The following is a 21,294-nucleotide window of genomic DNA, read 5'->3' as shown; positions in this document are numbered from 1 at the left end:
GCCACAATCCCTTCTCCTCCATTCTCCTCTCGGGATCTTGGGCACGCACGCACGCACATGCGCCCGGCATGAGTTTTAAGCCACCGGGTCTGGGACGTGAACCATGGTTGACTACGTGGGAGTCCAGCGACATAGCCATTACACTAACTGCTGGTTCCCTAGTGTTTCTTCCCTGAGCTCCTCTCACCACCCTTACTATTCACTCCCTTCCAGTATAGTCCCTGGTACCCACACTTGTCCTCCCTCCTATTATATCTTTGAATCTTTCAATTTCTGCCATAGAGTGTAGACATTTGAGATTTTATATATATATATACACACACACACACACACACATAGAGAGAGAGAGAGAGAGAGAGAGAGAGAGAGGATACACAATGTTTATCTTTTATAGTCTGGCTTATTTTACCTAGCATTAAAATTTCTGTATTCATCCACTTTGTATAGTGAGAGTCTCATTGTTCTTTATGACTGAGTAGTATTTTATAGTGTAAATATGCCACAGTTTTTCAATCCAGTTATCAGTTCTTGGTAACTTAGATTGATTCTCTGTCTTAGCAATTGTGAATAATGCTGCTATAAACATGGATGTGCAGTTGTCTTTTGGGTAAATATTAAGGAATGGGATTACTGGGTCATATGGTAATTCTATTTGTAGGTTTTTTTTGGGGGGGAGGGGGAGAGGTTTTTGCTATAGGGCATGTGTGCTCGCCAGAGAGACAGAGAGACAGAAAGTGAGAAATCACCCCCTGGGGGGATGGCCATGTTGTAATCCCTTCTCTTCCGTTCTCCTCTTGGGATCTTGGGCACGCACGCACATGTGCCCAGCGTGAGTTTAAGCCACCAGGTCTAGGACTTGAACTGTGGTCGACTACGTGGGAGTTTAGCGACATAGCCATTACACTAATTGCTGGTTCCTATTTGTAGGTTTTTGAGGAAGCTCTGCATTGGTTTCAATAGTGACTGTACTAATTTATATTACCACCAAGAATGTAGAAGGATTCCCTTTTCACCATAGCCTCACCAGCACTTATTCTTTTTTAAAAAAAATTATTTTAAGAGAGGTTGTGTTTTTAGAGGGCACGTATACTTTCCAGAAAGACAGAAAGTGAGAATCACCCCCCCCACCCCCAAGGGGGGTGTGGCCATGCCCTCTCTTCACTATCCTCTCAGGATTTTGGGCACACACACTTGCCCAGTGTGAGTTTTAAGCCACCAGGTCCAGGACTCAAAATGTGGATGACTCTATGGGAGTCCAGCGACATAACCATTACACCATCAGGTTCTTTATCTTTTCGATCATAGCCATTCTGACTGAGGTTAAGTGATATCTCATTGTGGTTTTGATGTGCATTTACCTTAAATAAGAGATGTTGAACACTTCTTTCATATGCCTTTTGGCTATTTGCATGTTTCCCCCATATTTTTTATGATTATGTGTTGATTCTTAGGCCTCTATTGGAGTACTCTCCAATTTTGGAGTCAGTTTCTGGAGCTGTATGCTCAGGTACTTCCCTCCAGTGTGTGTTAACTCCATCCCAGTTTCCCCATTCTTCTGTGGGTGGGAGTGCTGGAATCCACAGTGGGAATTTGAGGGCACAGATTTTCAAAGGGGAGTTCTTTCTGTTTTCCCCTTGAAAGGGAATGGAAGAGAATTCCTCCAAAGCCTCACTGGCTTCAGCAGATAGTTCCTCTCTACATTTGTAAACCAGAACCATACAAACCAGAGGTTCCTGCTTTTTTCTGCTGACTCTCTCCTGTCCCCCTGTGGTCCCTCCTGACTTCCCTCTTTGCGAGGGCTGCTCACAGGCAGTGGCCTCATCCGAGGTACCTGTAGGCTGTAGGGGGTGGTGGCCGTGGGCCTTTCTCTGGGTTGGTTCTTCTCTTAGCAGCCATGCTCTGCTGACTTACCAAACCTCTCTGGTATTGATGTGGTCAGAGGCTGAGCTAGGGAGGCATAGCAGTAGCACATGGAGACTCACTGGGCAAAACCTCCTCTTCTCTCCAGCAGGATAGACAGGGCAGTTGGCATATAGCACTAAGGGGGTGGGCCGTGACCTCCTTCTTCCTTCCTCTGAAGGGGCAGGTGAGAAGTGGTGGGTGGGGTGGGTTGTAACCTTCCTCCCTCCAGTGGGCAGGCCTGTTTCCCCCATACCACATTGTATAAGAAACTGATATGCAAGTGACCTGTCAGCCCTAGACAAACAAACATATGCAAATAGAGTATAAACCTCTCTACAAAGTTATGTTAGGAAAAAATTCTAGTATTCCATTGCATAGTCATGTGATTATAGTTAGCAGTAAAATAGTGTACATCTCAAAGTAGCTGGAAGAGAGGATTTTGAATGTCCTTACCACACATAATCATAAATGTCTGAGGCAATAGATATGTTAATTATCCTAATTTGATCATTAAGCAGGGTATAATGTATGGTAGCATCCACTATACCCTATAAATGTGTACAATTCTTGTGTCAGTTACAAGTAAAATAATAAGAAAATAAACCTCGTGGCTAACTTTGACCTCATTTACTTAACCTATCTAGACCTCTCTTGTATCATTCATGAACTGGGAAATAAGAAATGAATCCCAAAGCAACATAGTTGCTGGAAAGATCCAGTAAGATAATACTTTCTTGGTTTTATTTAGGGTGTTACATTTTGAGATGTATCTCTTAAACCCTCTCACTATCTCTGAGACAAGAACAATTTGTCTCCATTTGACACATAAGGGAAGAACCTTCTGGATGTTAGGTGTCTGAGTTATTGCCACCCAGTTAGTATCTGGCAGTGTTAGGACTCATGTAACTCTCCCAGTCTAAGGATGAGTGGTTGTTAAAATTGTTAGAGAGCCCTATGATCCACAGAAGAGGTTGCATTACTTTTCTCTGGATTGGTTTTCTTGGTATACAGTTAAGATTAGTTCACTGTTATAAATCAAGCATAATAGGTAATAAATCTGCAAAAATCGGAATGGCTTAAATTTAACTGAGAAATGGAATATTCTAAAAAGATATGCAAGGTGAAGTCGTAGAATGCATACCAGCATGGACCTCAGAAATCAGTTGATCTAGTCTATACCTTTTACTTTATGGTAAAGAAAATTGTGTTCCTAAGCTGGGCAGAGCATTAATTTGTATATGTAGTCCCATTTGGTTGGGAAAATGTTTTCTGAATACCATTTATGTGCCAGATTTTTGTGAGATAGTTTATAGCCCAGGTGTGTGTGCACTAGCTAGAGAGAATGTAAGTAAGAAATCACTCCCCACCCTTGTGGGGTTGTGTGGCCATACCACAATCATTTCTTCTTCATTCTCTTCTTGGGATTTTGGGCATACACACACACACATACATACATGCCCAGTGTGATTTTTCAAGCTGCTTCTTCCATGACTAAAACTGCAATTGGCTATGTGGGAATCCAACACTGTAACCACTATGCCACCTGCTGGCCCCTGATATCGTTATATCTAGTGCCTAGCATATGTGTTGAATAGATGCTTGTCAATTATTTCTGCTTTTTAAAGACTGTGGGCACTTTTCATGGTGTTTTATATTGGTTCTAAAACATATTTCTGGAGTATTAGAACTGATAGGTGTATAGATGTGGGAACAAAATGCAATATATTTTCTAAAAAAAAATGGGCACATTTGCTTTCACATCAGTTTCCCTCCAGGGTCGCAGTCCATATATTTATATATATATATAATATATATATATATAATATGTATATATATTTTTTTAATTAATTTTTTTTTTGGAGAGGTTTTTGCTATAGGGCGCGTGCGCTTGCCAGAAAGACAGAGAGAGACAGATAGAAAGTGAGAAATCACCCCCCAGGGGGGATGACCATGCCACAATCCCTTCTCCTCCAGTCTCCTCTCAGGATCTTGGGCATGCATGCATACTCACTCAGCGTGAGTTTAAGCCGCTGGGTCTGGGACTCGAACCACGGTTGACTACGTGGGAATCCAGCAACATAGCCATTACGCTAACTGCTGGTCCCCATAGTCCATATGTTTATGCTCTGATTTTTGGCAGTGTGTTTAGTGTCATTTACAAAGATCACCGTGGTACTCTTCTTTCTTGGCGGTGTGCCTGTTGAAGAAGTACTTGGTCTGTGGTCCATTTTGACCATTGCCAAAACTGTGTAGGTCAAGGTCCCACATTACACATTTATGCTGTCTCAGATCTAAGCACTCTTATCTTTAATCCGCAGACTGAAAGATGAAAGGGCAGAGTCTCCTGTTCCCATTTCTCCGTCGCCAGAGCATGTATACAGATTTGACTGAACTAATCATATGCCTTATCTTGGGATTGTGAATCTGGAGCACACAGTAGAAATGATCAGAGTAATTCTGAGTTCATCTGGGATGGTGGAGATAGGTCATCAAAGCCATACAGTGTTGGGCCCCAACAAAGACAGCATTATTTGTCAGGCACTAGCACCAGTGGGATTGTCAGTGCTTTTGCCTTAGCTTGACTGGGCATAATTTGGTCATAGTTCTGGTTATTTAGCTTTCTTTGGATTTACCGTATCTTATCATCCTTTTACTGCTTACCTTCCCCTTCAGGCCTGTGAACTATTTATTATCCTTCTACTAAATTTCTTCTCTACTTAAGTTAACCCAGATTATTTTCTATGTTTGCAACTAGGAACTTTGACTGATCTAAGTTATTAAGTCATGAAATAAAGATATCCATATTTGGAATCATTTGACTTTTTAGTTACTGATTTTAGATTTCAGACTCTTTCTTTTATACATCATGACTTCCTTTAGAAGAGAAAGTATAATTTTGTGGAAATCCAACCTCAGCCCTGTCAGTTACCAGCTGAAATAACTTTTGAGACATAATCTAACTTCTTTGAGCTCCCACTTTCTTATCTACAAAATGGGAACAACTATGAGTTGTATTGTGTTTCCCTAAAATTAATATGGTTGAAATCTTAATCCCCAGTTCCTCAGATGTGACTGAATTAAGAGACAGAGTCTTTAAAATGGTATTTAGGGCTGGCCCCATAGCTTAGTGGTTAAGAGAACCAGATTCTGACCTACCTAACTGTGGTTTGACCCTTGGGCCCCGTGGCTTAAAAAACATCCCAGAGGGACCAGCAGTTGGCATAATGGCTTATGTCGCTGGACTCCCATGTAGTCAACTACGGTTTGAGTCCCAAATCCGGTGGCTTAAACTCATGCTGGGCTGAAGATCATGAGAGGAGAATGGAGGAGAAAGGATTGTGGTGTGGCCCTCCCCCATGGGGGGTGATTTCTTGCTTTCTGTCTCTCTGGTGAGTGCACGTGCCCTATAGCAAAACAAATAAAAACCAAAAAACTCTCAAAAAAAAAAAAAATCCCAGGAACATGTCCCAGATCCTGACAGGATGGAGAAATGAAGAGATTACAGAATAACCATGCCCCTTTGGGGGTGCTTGGTTACTCTCCTTCTCTTTCACTCTCTGTCTCTCTCTGATGATTGTACACACTGTCTAGAAAATAAATAAAATACATAACTTCCTCACATTAGTAAGGCCAACTTTTAAATTTTTTTTACAAAAATGGCAAAAGATAGGAACAGAAGATGTACAAAAGGAACTTGAACATTGACAATTATGCTCAACCATATTATACATCTATGAAACAAAAATTTTATCTTCACTATGCCATATTCCCAATGCAGGATGCCTGTGGGCATTCAGTAAATATGTGTTAAATAAATACATTAAAAAATTTTGGACAGGATTTTACAGTCATGATTCTCCTGCCTCAGCTTCCTGGGCCACTGTGCTCGCTTTTAGAGTGGGTGGGATTTGAACTGGCCTTCCCATGTGACCTCAGCTTGCTGAGTAGCAGTGTCTAACAGTACACACTACTGTGGCTGGGCCAAATACATTATTTTTTAACCTTTTAACCCATTTTGTGGTTGTTAAGTAGACACATACATTTTCAGATTTTTTCTATATTTTATGGTAACTCAGGAAATGTACTTTCACTTCCTCCAGAGAAGATGTAACTCATATATCTTCATGAGTTGCAAACGTTCTCTAAGTCCATTTTCTGTTGCAGTTTCTAAGTCTTAGTTTTCTAGGCCACTATGCTTTAGGAGACCTAGACCCGAAGTCAGAGAGACCCGGCTTGGAGCACTAATTGTGCCTCTTATGTATTTGTGCATTTTGAGTAGGTCACAAACTTTTCTAAGCAACAGTTGCTCATTTGCAAAATACCGATACATTGAGTTCTTGTGAGGATTAAAATCTCCAGTGTTGGGACCAGCAGGTGGCATGGTGGTTAAGGTGTTGGACTTCCACATGGCCAACTATGGTTGGAGCCCCAGACCTGGTGGCTTGCTTCTCACTCTCCCTCTCTCTCTCTCTAGTCAAACTGAAGAAGAATAATAAATAAAGTCAAATAAAAATAAACCGTTAAAAAAAATCTCCAGTGTCTCTGAAAGCACCTTAAAAATTGCAAAGTGATTTGTAAACTGTGGAGGGACCCAAAGCCCTTGTGTAGGAAAGAGCCCAGATTAATTCCACATCTGAAAGATTCACCTTTTTCTCTTCTTGGTACTACCGACCAAGAATGGAAATCACCTAATAAATGCGGGCTGAGTGACTGACATTAGGAAATCACAGGAGTTGGTAAAGGAACAATTGAGTATTCTCTGAGAGGATGGCATCTCATTTGAAATTCTAAATGAGACTGAGTGGTGAGCACATAATCTTTCAAGGTTTTATGAAATTTAATTGGTTTGTCTGAGGTGATCAGAGCTATAAGAATAAAAATCAAAGGAAAACTGGGAAAGGTTAGGTGTCACTATATGATTCAAATGATTTAGATAAAACATATAGTGATTTAACAGTTTCTTACCTATTTTTCTCTCTTCTTTTCTCACCTGACATTTCTGGCCTTCAGGGACAGATAGAAAACTATGATACAAAGGAGATGCCAGCAAGTTTTTTAAGAATAAATGTGCCCTTAGAATGGTGTATATAAATTAAAATTTTATAGATTAAACTCTCTAAGTCATATTTAAATGTATTCAGAGAGCTTGACTCTGACAAATTAAAATAAAAATATTGCATGAGAAATGATTTATTAGGTTAACTACCAAATGTGAGACCCTGTGTACATAATTCTAATCTCCTGACAACTTCACAAAATAGGATATATTATTCCCACATTGTAGACAATGGAATTGAGGCAAGGAGTTTAAGACACTAGTCCATTGCCATGCAAATAATATGTGATAAAGTCAAATTTTAAACTGGTTTCAAGATCAGCCTACTAAAACACAAACTAGGAATGTTTTTGAAAAGTGATTTCTTTCTAAATTTTTATGGAAATATCACTTAATATATTTGCCTCATTCAGGTGACTATTATATTCAATTGACTAGAATTACATTAGATTAGTCTTCCAGCTGGTTCTCCTAAAACTCATTCCTTCTCCTACCCACTCAAGTCCATCTCTGAATAGTGGCCAGTGGGATCTCTCAGAGATACCAAATAAATTATATTACTTTCTTATTTAATCTTACTGGCTTCTCACTGAAGGGCAGTGCTATTTAGTATTTCATTCAAAGTTGTCTGCATGTCACCCTGACCACCTATCTCTCCAGTCCTTTTCTCCTCTACTTTACTATAAAACCCTATTTGTAGTTCCCTGAATACTCTAGAGTTTGTCTCACCTTTATCTGGAGGGATTTGTCTTCTTGTCAGACTGGTAAAATCATCTTCAGCCTTACCTTAAATAATTGACTTGTAAGACTGAACTGTTGATACATTGGCTTGAGAAGGCCTCTATACTTGCAAACATGAGTTCCTATAAACAAACTACAACCTAGCTAGCAGTCTGTTTCTATAACAAACAGTTGAATGAGTCACAGCCAATCACAGCAGCCATGCTTCAGCCAATCATTGACAGCCTGCTGTTGAAACTGTGTACCAACAGGCAGATGCCAAGCTGAAACCAGCCCACTGTTTCTCTATCCCCCCTCTTTCATTTCCATTTTCTGTTCTTTTCCTGTCCATATTTATTATTCACCAATGAGGCAACTCAAAGTTCCTCAGAATCAGTTCTGAGGACTGCCTGATTCAAAAATCATTCTTCACAGAATAAAACTCTACTAACTTGAATTTGTCTAAAATTTTTCCATTCACAGCCCTATTGGAAACATGTGTGACCTTCCCAAACAGAAGCATGTTTTCTCTGATCCCTCTGTTTGAGCTTTATGTCTTTTTTGGAGCTGTTGCTGTGTCCCTTCTAGACCATGAGCAGCTTGAGGAGAATGAATTTTTTTTTTTTTTTTTTTTTTTTAGCATTCAGTGTGGTATCTGAATGACCAGTGACTTAAGACCTTACCCAAAGTCCACCATCAGCCCTGTGGTGGTATAGAGAAAAATGTATCTTGTGCCTTCAGGGCCTTCTTCTGACCCTTGAATCTCTTCATTTCCTTCTAAATCTTCTAATCCTTCTTTTCCTTTTCTTTCTTCATTTTTTTTCTGTAGGCCTAGCAAGTGTTTTTTGCAAATCTTACATGCTCAATCAGTGTTTCTGGGATGCAAGATAAATGACTGGGCTGAATGGTTGATAATTTCCGAACTCTCTACACGGGCTAACATTGTCTTCCATCCTTCTCCAGTTACCAAATGTATCCATTCCTTGTCTTTCACATGAAAAATATGAAAAACCTGAAGTACAGTTTCTTAGAAGTGTCTTAAATTTTCTCCCTCCTTTACTTCCCTCTAGATGATGTTCTCCAAAGCAGCCCCTAATCTTAGGAGAGTTCCTGAACCTTTTGTCCTTCCAGTTTCCTCTCAAGGTAAAGAGGTTGAGCATTAGACTGCTAGGTGCTTTGCATAAACCTCATTTCATTGTTACCATCTTTCCAGTTTTCAGATAAGCTGGAGGATTCATCAAAATCAAGTAACTTTACTAAGTTCTCTCTTTTTTTTCTATTTGTCAGGGCCCGCGACGTCCCTAGGCCGGACGCAGCCCTGGCGCCTGGCCCGCCTCCTGCCTCCGCCGGCTTCTTATTACCATAATTTTTTAAAGTACATTGAATCACATATATCTTTACAGTGTATTACATTTCTTTTTCCAGCATGATTACTATGCATATCAGTCAAGAGAAAGACGTTACTACCCACATCATCATCAAATAGGTTTTCATCATTTTTTTCAGATTATTATTATTATTTATTCTCACTTTTTTAAACACTCAATCACTATTGGCTAATATAAAGAATTTACCCAACATGAAATACTTCTCAGATCAGTCCAGTTGAGAATACTATACATGTTATCAACAATGGGTAATAAACCATTTCTGTGTCCCACTAATGTCATGCCTCTCTATTTGTTCTCTTGCTATCCTTCTCTATACTCTTCCCCTTCTCCCCACAGACTTCTTCTATACTGTCTTCTGCATCCATAATGATTTTCACTGCTTTTATGCCCTCTAATATAAGTTTTCTTAACTTAGAGTGTCAAGCTGGAATTTGGCCTCAGACTTTTATTTCCAAGTCCATGCTTTTCCACTGCATCAGTAATACTGTTCCACTCTCAGGTTAATTGTGAAAACAGGAGTGAGAGAATGGTGATGTAATTGCCCTGGAGTACATCAAATGGTATACTGATGTAGATTATGAAAAATAATTAAGAAGAATAATCATCAGCTTGTCAATGACATGCAGTATTCTGTTTAGAGTGTAAACTCTAGGTAAGATTGACTACTCCAAAGAGAAAAATACTAAGGAAGAAGAGATGCCATTTATATAAATATAAAATATATATGTATATATTTATCTGTTATATATATGTATCTGATATATATTTTTATCTGATATATATATATGTATTTATCTGATATATATTTATTTATCTGACAAAAGAAATTAAGTTTTGACCCAAAATATTTAATATGCTTTAATTAATTATTTTTAAATGTCCGAATTCATTCCAGATATATACAGTATTGTTTTATTTAAAAGAGAATTAAATGGTAAGATAGTCCAACTTTTTTTTATTTGAACTAAAACTGAACCATAAACTATGCAAGTCACGTAGCAAAGTCCTAGAACTGGAGCCCAGGACTTTTGACTCTGAATCCAAGCTTCTTTACAGTGTACCACCCAAAAGGATCCATTTTGGAAGACGACCAGAAACATCAAATTTGCTGTCTATATCCTCTCAGCATGGGCCATAGCTGTGTCCTCCCACTTTGGTTATCAGTTACAAAGCCAGCATATCTCTGTAATTTTTAGAAATGTAGGTAGATGTACTTAATTCTCCCTTACCAAAGGCAGTTATCTCTCAAAACTGAGTTATTGCTTATGAAAATATCTTGATTCTTAGCATGAAAGAGATGTGAGTTGTTTTGTACCTGGAGCAAATGAAGTAGGCAGCTTGGAATGCTCAATTTCATCTCCAAGGGAGAGCTGCTCAATGTTTGACTTAGATGCATCTGGTTTTCCTCATTATTTTTCTGCTAGTTAAAAAGGTTGCCTTGAGCTAATTTCTTTCTAAATAAAATCTTTCTAATCAGATTTTCCACTCTACGTGGGTCTCATATAAAACTGATCCTTATCCTGAAAATTAAAAATATTTTCCCTTGTATTTCAATGTGGAGTGGAGATAAAAGCTTAAAAAGCCTTAAAGCAAAAGACAGAATGATAGCTGATTCATTTGAATTTGTTACAGCAGACAGTTATAGAAAACCTACACTGTATGAAAGATGGCAGGGGGTGATAAGAAACCTAAGACAGAAATATTCACTAGGAGCTCAGGATTTGTGGTTAGGTTTGGGCTCATGAAACCATTAGCATTGTTACTTTAGGCAAGGTCTTTCATTTTCCTGAGCCTCCGTTTCTTCTTTTTAAAAGTGAGGGTAATATTACCAATCTCATAGATTCATTGTGAAGTTGGAGTCGCGAGAATTTAATGAGCACCTACTGTGAGCATGGCATGTGCATCATCATATTTAGCCATCACAACAACCTTAATTAGGCACAGTTGTGATCTTCATTTTACAGATTAAGAAATTGAGGGGTTGGTAGGTGGCGTGGTGGTTAAGGGCGCTGGACTCCCTCTCATAGCTGACCATGGTTTAAGTCCTGGAGCTGGCATCTTGCATTCTCACTTTTCCTCACTCTTGTCTTTATCTTTCTCTCTAAAAAAAAAAAAAAGGAAAGAAAAAGAAAGATATTGAAGCTAAGGTTAATTAATTTACAGATTTGCACAGAAATTAAGAGTGGAGACAGGACTTGAACTTGTATCTCTTTGACTCCAGAGTCTACTTTTTCTGAACCACTGTGACACATATCTGAAGGTTTACATTCATATCCTTATTTGCCTGTGTATCTGGACTTATTCATATCCATATCTACATCCATATCCAGATATACCTCTTTGGCTCACTGTTGTCTATCCATCACTCTGGTGTCAGGTCTGGTTTACAAATAAGTCAGAAACCAATACAATGCATTCTAAAACCACATTAGTAAGTGTGATAAGACTGAAGAGAAAAGTGAGACCACATTGGGCTTTGGTGGTCAGGAGGGCTTTGAGAAGGCAGTGAAAGTAATGCTGAGCCTCGAAGGATGGTGTGGCAGGAACTGTTAGTTGCTTTATCATCATTCTTTCCTTCCTTCTCAAGTAATGGAGTGCCCTATTGAATAATATGTATACCAGCCTCCCTTGCAGCTAGGCAAGGCAGTGAGTTGTGACTAAACTTGGCCAGGGATATGTAAAGGGGTGTTATTTTGTAATTTCAGGAAGTCTGTTAATGGAAGAAACTGCACTGCTCTTGAACCCTTCCTCCACCTTGTTGCTTGAATTTAAGACATGATGACTAGAATTCTAGCAACCGCTTAGACCTTGAGGATGAATATCACACTATAAGGATGGCAGAAGAGAGGGTTGGTGCCTGGGTTCTGATTATTTTGAAATTGTTCTATCATCCTTGGGCTCCTAAAGACTTTTTTATGTGAAAGAAAAATAACATCCAGTCTTTAAGATATTGTTATTTGAGGTCACATTCAGCCAAACAACTGATGCAGATGTAAGGGCTTGGATTTGATAAGTGAAAGCATACTAAGCTGAGGAGTCTGTCAGGGTGTAAGCAAGGTATAGAGAAATTGTTGGAATTCTTCACTAGTTTTCTTGCGGAGGAGATTATAAGCATTAGCTAAACTGATGTGTGATTTTGGAATCCGTCACACCTGAGTTGAAATGCAGCTTCTCTCAGTTATTTGCTATGTGATCTTGGGTAAATCCCTTGACCAGTCTCAATTTCCTAATCTGGAAAACTAAGACAGTAATACCTACTCCACAGGATCCTTGTAAATGTGGGAGAGAATATTTTTTTCGGTCTTTTATATAATTTTATTTTCTCCATTCAATCATGATAATATAATAGCCAAGTTTTGTCTTAATTGGTGGGTCTGTAAACACAGGTTTATCCATTCCACTGACCAGCAAGCCAAATGCTGCTTCTTGAAATGGTCCCACCATGGATCCTTTGGTCATCCAACCCAAGTCATGCCCTTGCCAGGCTTTATCGTTACTATATTGTGTGACCACTTCATTGAATCTCATTCCAGACTTTAACTTTTCCATGGCTTCCATAATTTTGCTGTGTTTTTCACATAGAATGTGTCTGACCTTTACTGCATTGCCACTGCCTTTGGGACCCTGTGACTTCTTGTCAGCAGTATCACTCCCAGACGCTGCTCCCCCTTACCCCCTTTTCCAGACCACTTTTTCCTTTGGGTGGCATCTTCAAGACTTGCCGATCTGGGAGAGAATATTTAACATTAATAGAGTCCCTTAACTTTCCAGCCTCTTGGATGTGTAAGTCTTAATCAGTGGTGGTCATTATTATGTCTGCTAGCTGTTAGGATAGTCCTGTCACACCCTGTGAAAGAATTCACAGTAAATGGATAGAAAAGGTTTATTCACTTTCAAGGAGTGGAAAGGAGCCAGATACAGAGAGTTGTATCATCTCTGAAGTATGGGGTTACTCTCTCTGGTGAGTGCACTTGCCCTATGGCAAAAACCTAAAAAAGAAAGAGGTTTATGGTTGCTAGTTAAGGTGGTCCTGACAGAGGATGTCAGTGGTCGTTTGGGTTGTTTCATTGTTATCTCTGGGTCAGCCATATGTGATAAGATCAAGCCAACCCCCCTTTCTTCCCTCCTTTCAGGGGAAATCTTCCTCTGATCTCAAGAAAGTCCCCTCTGGGGTACATCACCTCCTATCCTATCAGGACCAGCCAGACTGATTTTGACCCTTAAACCTTCCTCCACACCTGCCAAGGGCACTCCAGGTTGCCCAGAAACCCCCACCTTCCCTCCAACAGAGCCCAAGAGAAAAGACAAACATTCAAGGGTTAATACCTAAAAGAAAGAAAAATTTCCAAGGCAACTGGGAGGCATAGGATATGCCCTTTCACTAGCCAAACCTTCTGTGACTAGAGATAGTTAAAATGTTGGTACTTGGGCACTAACATTTTAATCAGACGATCAAGAATAAGTTCTTTTATAACCTCTTTCTTAGGACTTATCTTCAAGCAAGTCACCTTTTTGAACCTCTGTGTCTTCATCTCTGAAATGGGCACGATAAACTCCACCCTGCCTCTCCTGTCTTTTTTGTTTGTTTGCTTGAGAATTGAATGAACTAAAGGTGAACCATTAAGGCTTTGGGAGAGTATCCCTGTCCTCACAACAAGCTGTGACCTTGAATTCTGCCAGTGACTGGTATATCCTGCAGTTCTGCCTTATTGATCCATTTGGACATTGGCACCATCTCTTGTCAGTTTCAAATAGCCTTTTAGATTTGTGAATTCAGACTGCTGGTGATGTTCTGATACCTCGTCTTTTCCAAGAATCCCGTTTTCACCAAGCATGTAGTGCTAAGATTTTACTGATATCTGCTTGAGTTTCAAGGAAGTGCCTCCTAGTAGTTATGAACATAGGTTTCAAAATCAGACTTGGCTTTGGATCACTGCTTCTCTAATCACACTCTAACTTTGTGACCTCAGGAAAGCCCTTTAGATTCTGTGTGCTTCATTTTAGTGTCTTCATCTGTAGAAACAGATAACAACAGTCACGTCTCTCTGTTGACATGAAAATCAGATGAGCTAATGTTAAGTGAAGCTCGCTACAAATGCCATATGTTAACACTTAATGTTGTTTCCTGATTTTTCTCCTTGGGTCAGCTCTGATTAGGACCTGTCCTGAATTCACTGGGAGTTAACATGCACATTCAGGAGTAGTTGGCACAGCGAAGAAAACAGCTGCTAGGAGGGTTTCTGTTTCTATAGCAACCACTTGTTAAATCTCTGAGAGCTTTGGAAACAGGCCTGGGATGGACAACGGATAAAAGAAGAGGACAGGTCATAGAATTCACCTCTGGACAGCCTCTGGGAAAAGGGAGAGCCTTTGGGATGGCTGAGATTCTGCACCTTGTGGGCCAGTAAAAACTTGTGGCGGGAACCAGCAGTTAGTGTAATGGCTATGTCTCACGCCGGGCATGTGTGTGTGCTTGCCCAAGATCCAGAGAGGAGAATGGAGGAGAAGGGATTGCGGCGTGACCATCCTCCCTGGGGGGCGATTTCTCGCTTTCTGTCTCTCTGTCTCTCTCTCTGTCTGTCTGGTGAGCACATGCGCCCTAGAGCAAAAACCTCTCAAAAAAAAAAAAAAAAAAACTCACCAAAACACAACTTGTGGCTACCATCAGTATCCTTTTGCATTTAGTAGCTGCCCTACTCCTTCTATGCTATGGAGTGATAGAGTTTAAGGGATGGAAGGAACCATATATATCTTTGAATAACAATAGGGAATCCAAAGTCAAAGAGGGAAAGGATTTCCCAAGGGAATTCAGTCCCTCAGGTTCTGTTGGTCCTTGGAAAAGTCATGATGCATTTTCACATAGAAAGCCATGGAAAAATACATCATGACTTTTTTGATGACCAAACATAATGCTGACCTTGTCTAGAGTCCCTTTATGAACTTACTGTTTCAACAAATCTTCATTGAACACTCACTAAGGGGAAACCCTAGCTAAGTATGAAAATGCAAAGATAGAAGAAATACGGTTCCTATCACCCCAGGTGAGTCTAATGGTGGAGAGATATGGAGACATATGCAGTGTTCTAGTATCGCTGCTGGGAAGCAGGTGGTGGAAACTCCTAAACAGACTGAAGGTGTCAGGAATACATTTTGGAGGAGGGAAAAGACATTTAAGTTAAGAACAAAAGTAGGAATAGCCAGATGAAGAGGGATAGAGAAAGAATGAACCAGGCATACAGAACAGTGTGCCCAAGAGCAGAGGGAGGAGACAGAAAGGCAGATGCCAGTCTTAGAGTTGAAAGCAGTCCAGGCTGGCTGGAGAAATGTATAAAGTGGAGAAACAGCAACAGAGAAATCCAAAAAAGAGGTCAATAAGATCCAGATCATAGAAGGCCTTGAAAGCCCCTGTAAGGGATCTGGTCAGCATTTCATGGGCTATGGAAAGACCTGTTAATGGCTTTCTTTAGATGTCTTCTCTGTGAAGACTGTCTTTTCATTAAACACAGCAGCTACTTAAAAAGATCCACATATCAGGCTAGCAGATGACATAGAGTTAATGTTGCTGGACTCCTACATGGGTGACCACGGTTAGAGTCCTGGATCTGGTAGCTTGAACATCACACTGGGCATGTGTGCGTGCATGCCCAAGATCCCACAAGAATGGAGGAGACGGGATTGTGGCATGGCCATACCCCCTGGTTTCTCAGTTTCCCTCTCATTGTCTCTGTCTCTCTCTCTGGTGAACCCATATGCCCTAAGGCAAAAACAAAACAAAACAAAACCTCTAAGGACCAGTAGATGGCGAAATGGTTATGTTGCTGGACTCCCACATACTTAACTGCAGTTTGAGTCCTGGTGTCTTGAAACTCATGTCAAAGGACCCCAAATAGGATCAACCCAAGAAGATCTTCTCCAAGACACATTAAAGACAAGATGCTCAGACTGGCAAGAGAGAAATGTCATGTTACCTACAAAGGATATCCCATTGGGCTAACAGTGGACCTCTCATAGGAAACAATGCAAGCAAGGAAAGAATGGGAAAATATATTCAAAGTGTTGAGTAAAAAGCAATTTCAACCAAGAATACTATATCCGGCAAGGTTATCCTTCATTTGGGAAGAGAATGCAAGAACATTCTCAGATAAACAAAATCTGTAAGAATTTACCAACACCAGACTAGCTCTTCAAGAAGTTTTGAAGGGGTGCTATCCCAGGGAAACTAAAGTCAGACACACAGAAATAAGAGTTCTAAAACAGCTAAGAAAATGGCCAGCTTAATGGTAGGGACAAGTCCAGAGGTGAACATTATCTTCCAGGATTTAAATGGAAAGATTGAACCACAACAGAAGATAAAGTACATGAGTTTGAATTGGTGAAATAGAATTTTATGACTTTTGACTAAAACATTACTGACCTTTAATGCTTTGTTTTCCAGTGTTAAGGAATTTTGTCTTCTCTCGAGTTGTGGGCAAGTCCATGTACCTACTATTCAAACAGAATCCTAACCTGTTTCCTGGCTTAAAGTATTAAACAAAGTTCTCTTAACAATTTTTGATTTTGATTTAGATTTATTAAAGCTAAAGCTCCCTTTCTTGAAATAAAAAAGTACTTAGAAATACCTATTTAGTAACCACAGTAAGCTATATAGCCTCAGCTATATGCTATTTTATAGTATATTCATTCTACCCAGAGTTTCATGCCTAAAGTCACAGATATGTATATATCATCTGAACTTACTATTGAAAGTATTTAGATTAATTAAGATATTTTGTGAATCAATACAATGCGGGAAAGAATAAAGGAATGGAAAACAACTGCAGGTACCAGAGACAGGGTAGGAGGAGGATGGAAAACAGCAGAGGATGAGAAATAGGGGAAAACATATATATACATATGTATACATACACATACACACACAGGCATGAGAAACAAATGGAAAATTATTTGTTGATTATAACATGATTAAGCCACTTTACACTTCTGGCTGGAAAATCACATTTGGTATTTTGTGGTGATGTTCAGTGAAAGTATGTAAAATAAATTAATTTTTAAAAATTAAAAAAATACTTGAGTTACCTCTGACAATCTCCAAATCTGTACTTTCTAAATTTCTGGCGTTTGATGCAATAGTTACTTGAGTACCTCCTCTGTTGTAGGAATAAGGACTAAAGCAGCAATAAGATCTGGTTCCTGACTTCAGGGGTATTGTAGTCTAGGACAGAGGTAATTGTGTAAACAAATTGCTGAACCCACTCATGTTGAAGCTGCTGTTGGGGCCTATGGGAAGAGTACTAGGGAGGGCTGTGGGTGTTGAAACAGGAAGCCTTTCCTCCATCTATGATCTTTGACACAGAGAGGCTAGGAAATTGGAGAAGAGATAGTTGATCTTAAAGTATTATGGTAATAACTTGAAATTGAGAGTGGATATATGGTTCTGAAATGTCTGAGCCTAAATTAGTGTGATATAGATTATGAAATGAGGAGGATATGATATCTTGTCCCTTTCCATGCCTCAAAAAAAAAACCCAAAACAAAACAATAAATTTGTCTATCAATCTACTGATTCTGCTTATTATGGGATTTAAGTTGTTATGGTGATACAAGATGGGTCTGAACTGAGAAGATTATAGAAAATGCTTTAACATAGATAAGGATTCATTTATGAAAAAATATATGCAGGTGGTATAGAGGTTAAGACGGCTGGATCCCACATAGCTTACTCTGTGGTTTGAGTCCCAGACTCATCTTGAAAATCATGCTGAGAGAGTGTGCATGTGTGCCCAAAGTCCCAGGAGGAGAATGGAGGACACATCCCTTGGGGGCTTATTTTTCACTTTCTCTTAATCTTTCTCCAGTGAGTGCATGAGCCCTGTAGCAAAAGCTGGAAAAGAATATTGATATATATGTGGTTTTAAAAATTAATTAATTAATTAATTAACATTCATTTACTGAGCATCATCACAACATACAGAATGTGATTTTCCATCCAGAATATACTGCATTGTGGCTTAATCATATATGTTATTCATGATAAATGATTTCCCATTTCTTGTTTCATATATATATGTGATATATATATATATGATATATCATATCATATATATGATTTTTGAAGTTGACCATATATATATATATCACATATGTGTGTGTACATATGTATATATACACATACATACATATATATACATATACACACACACACTTACATATATATTTTTCCCCCCTATTTCTCACCCTCTGCAATTTCCCACCCTCCCCTCACACTGTCTCGGTGTCTACAGTTGCTTTCCATTACTCCCCTCCTCTCCATTTTATTGACTCACAAAATATCTTAATCTAACTACTTGTTAAAAATTTTTTAAAGAATTATTTAATTTTATTCATTGTAATTATTTTGTTCTATTTTTTTGAAGTTGACCAGAGAGAGCCAGAGAGAGCCAGAGATAGAGAAGAAAAGCGAGGTCTGAGACTTGAACCAGCCATGTGGGAGTCCAGCTGCCTTAACCACCACGCCACCTGCTGGCCCCCCATAACTACTTTCAATAGCAAGTTCAGCTGAAATATATACATATTTGTGAACATATGTCTGCCTATAGATGTGAAACTCTGAGTAGAATGAATATACTATAAAGTAGCACCTTGCTGATGCTATATAGCTTATTACAGTCATTAAACAGATATTTTAATATATTTTTTAATTTCAAGAAAAGCAGTTTTAGCTCTCATAAATCAAAATAAAAAACGCTAAGTGTGCTTTGATTAAAATTTAAAGCAAGGAAATAGGTTAGGGTTCTGTTCAAATGGTAGGTACATGAACCTATTGGTAGCTCAAGATAAGACAAAAATCCTTAAATCTGGAAAACAAAGTATAGGAAAAAATCAGTAATGTTTTAGTAAAATGTCATAAGATTCTACTTCACCAGCTCAGTCCCATGTACTTTATCTTCTGCTGTGGTCCAATCTTCCCATTTAATTTCTGGAACATAACATTCAACTCTAGACTTTCCCCTACCATTAAGTCGGCCATTTTCTTAGTTATTTTAGAACTCTTATTTCTGTGTGTTTGTATTTAGTTTTCCTGGTATTTCACTCTCTTCAGAACTTCTTGGAGAGCTGGTTCTGGTGTTGATAAATTCTTACAGGTTTTGTTTATCTGAGAATGTTCATTTCTTCCCATATGAAGGATACTCTTGTTGGGTACAGTATTCTTGGTTGAAATTATTTTCCCCTGAACTCTTTGATTATATTTTCCCATTTTTTCCTTACTTGCATTGTTTCTGATGAGAGATCTGCTGTTAGTCTGATGGAATATCCTTTGTAGGTAACTTGACATTTCTCTTTTGCCAATCTTAGTATCTTGTCTTTGCCTGTGGCTTTGGTTCATCTGGCTATAATGTGTCTTGGAGAAGATCTTCTTGGGTTGATCCTATTTGGGGTCCTTTGTATTTCTTGGGCCTGGACCTTTCAATGCCTCTCTAGGTTTGGAAAGTTTTCTTCCAGGATTTCATGGAATAGATAATTAATGGCCTTATTAGTCCCTTCACCTTCTGAGATACCAATTATCCAAAGTTTGGACGTTTAATGGTATTTAGTATTTTTCATAAATTATTCTCACTTTTGGGGGCTATTTTCTCAGTCTTTATGGTGTATTGTTCTAGGCCAGTGAGATTCAATTTTCTGTATGGTCTAGTCTCCTTTTAGTACTTTCAAGGAAGGTTTTGATTTCCTGTATTACAGCATTCATCTCTCACAGCTCAATTTGATTCCTTTTTATTATGTGTGCTTCCTCTTTCAGATTGTGCAAGAACTTCCTTACCTCCTGGAACTTGTCAGCTCTTTTTCCTGCCTCTTCTTCAGTTCATTGTCTCTCTTCTTCTGTATCTCTGTTAACTTTGTCACTATGAATATTCTAAATTATTTATCTGACATTTCCATAAGTTCCATCATACTATCTGTGGATGAAGGAGTTATTTTTTTTCCCTTGGAGGAGAGGTATTTTCTTGCTTCCTTGTATTTCTTGGGCCCCTGCAATGAGTTCTGGTCATCTGATGGATTGTACATTTTTTGCTAATTCTTGAAGTTGAATCTGAGCATTCAGAGGCATTCAGAGGCATGCAAGAAGAGGTTATCTTCAATCTCTCTTTCTCATTAGCAAGATAAAGGAGGGGCTTGAGAGCCCCCCAAATACTTTATCACTCTATAAATGAATCTGGAGGGTGAAGTCTCAGCAGAAAGTCTTCATTTTTAGTCCCTGAAGAAAATATTTCACACTAAAGTTCAGTAACCTCCTCAAAATCTGATATAAATGTTTTAATTCTCTAAAACTGGCCTAAAATAGCACTGCAATGACTCCAAAGTGGTTGTTGGATTTTTTTAGAGCAAAATAAAAAATTTTAAACTTACTGAGATGGACACAGAGGCATAGAAGTAAGTGAGGGAAACAATGACACTTTTTTTTTTCCACCTCTACTTGTAAGTGGCTCTGATGTAAATGCTAAGTAAGTTTTTAGGAACATTTCCATTTCCACATTTTAAGGTGAAGAATGAAAAAGACACCATTTTTGGGGGGTATAGATTAAGAAATCTATTTTCTTTTTAAGATTTTATTATTATTATTATTTCTTTTATATATTCGATCATTATACATCATTCAACATGTAAAGAGAATTTACTCAACATGAAATACATCTCAGACCAGTCCATGTGAGAATACTATACATGTTCTGAGAAGTATTTCATGTTGGGTCAAGTCTTTTTACAAGCAGAATGAGAAATAGTGATTTGCTGTTTAAAAAATAATTGGAATAATAATAATATAGTCAGGAAAAAAATGAAAGCTATTGGATGATGAAGTGGGGTTTTTAATATGAAAAAGTGCTCAACATCCCTCATTGTAAGAGAAATATAGATCAAAACAACAATGAGTTATCACCTAACCACAGTTAGAATGTCTAAGATTAAAAAAACAAAAAATGATAAGTGCTGGCGGGGGTGTGGTGAAAAGGGAACTCTCTTACACTGCTGGTGGGAATGTAAATTGGTCCAACCACTGTGGAGAACATTTTGGAGATTCCTCAAAAATCTACAAATAGAACTACCATATGATCCAGCAATCCCACTCCTTAGTATCTACCTGAAGGACAGAAGAATACTTAATCCAAAAAGTGCCTGCACATCGATGTTTATTGCGGCACTTTTCACAATTGCTAAGTCATGGAAACAACC

The 21,294-nt window shown here is 38.8% G+C and overlaps 1 long non-coding RNA gene and 1 pseudogene across 2 annotated transcripts in view; one reads left to right on the top strand and one right to left on the bottom strand.

The window, feature by feature from the left end:
• The window catches only part of LOC102470091 (uncharacterized), a 131,236-nt gene that overhangs the window by 65,995 nt on the left and 43,947 nt on the right, over positions 1-21,294 (top strand). The window lies entirely within an intron of this gene.
• On the bottom strand, positions 12,385-12,778 carry LOC114007194 (peptidyl-prolyl cis-trans isomerase NIMA-interacting 4 pseudogene; annotated as a pseudogene).

The sequence above is a fragment of the Tupaia chinensis genome, unplaced genomic scaffold (assembly GCF_000334495.1).
Source record: "Tupaia chinensis unplaced genomic scaffold, TupChi_1.0 Scaffold000139_1, whole genome shotgun sequence".
NCBI classification, from domain to species: Eukaryota; Metazoa; Chordata; class Mammalia; order Scandentia; family Tupaiidae; genus Tupaia; species Tupaia belangeri.
The sequence above is the reverse complement of the archived record's forward strand: the minus strand, read 5'-3'. Positions and strand labels throughout refer to the sequence as shown.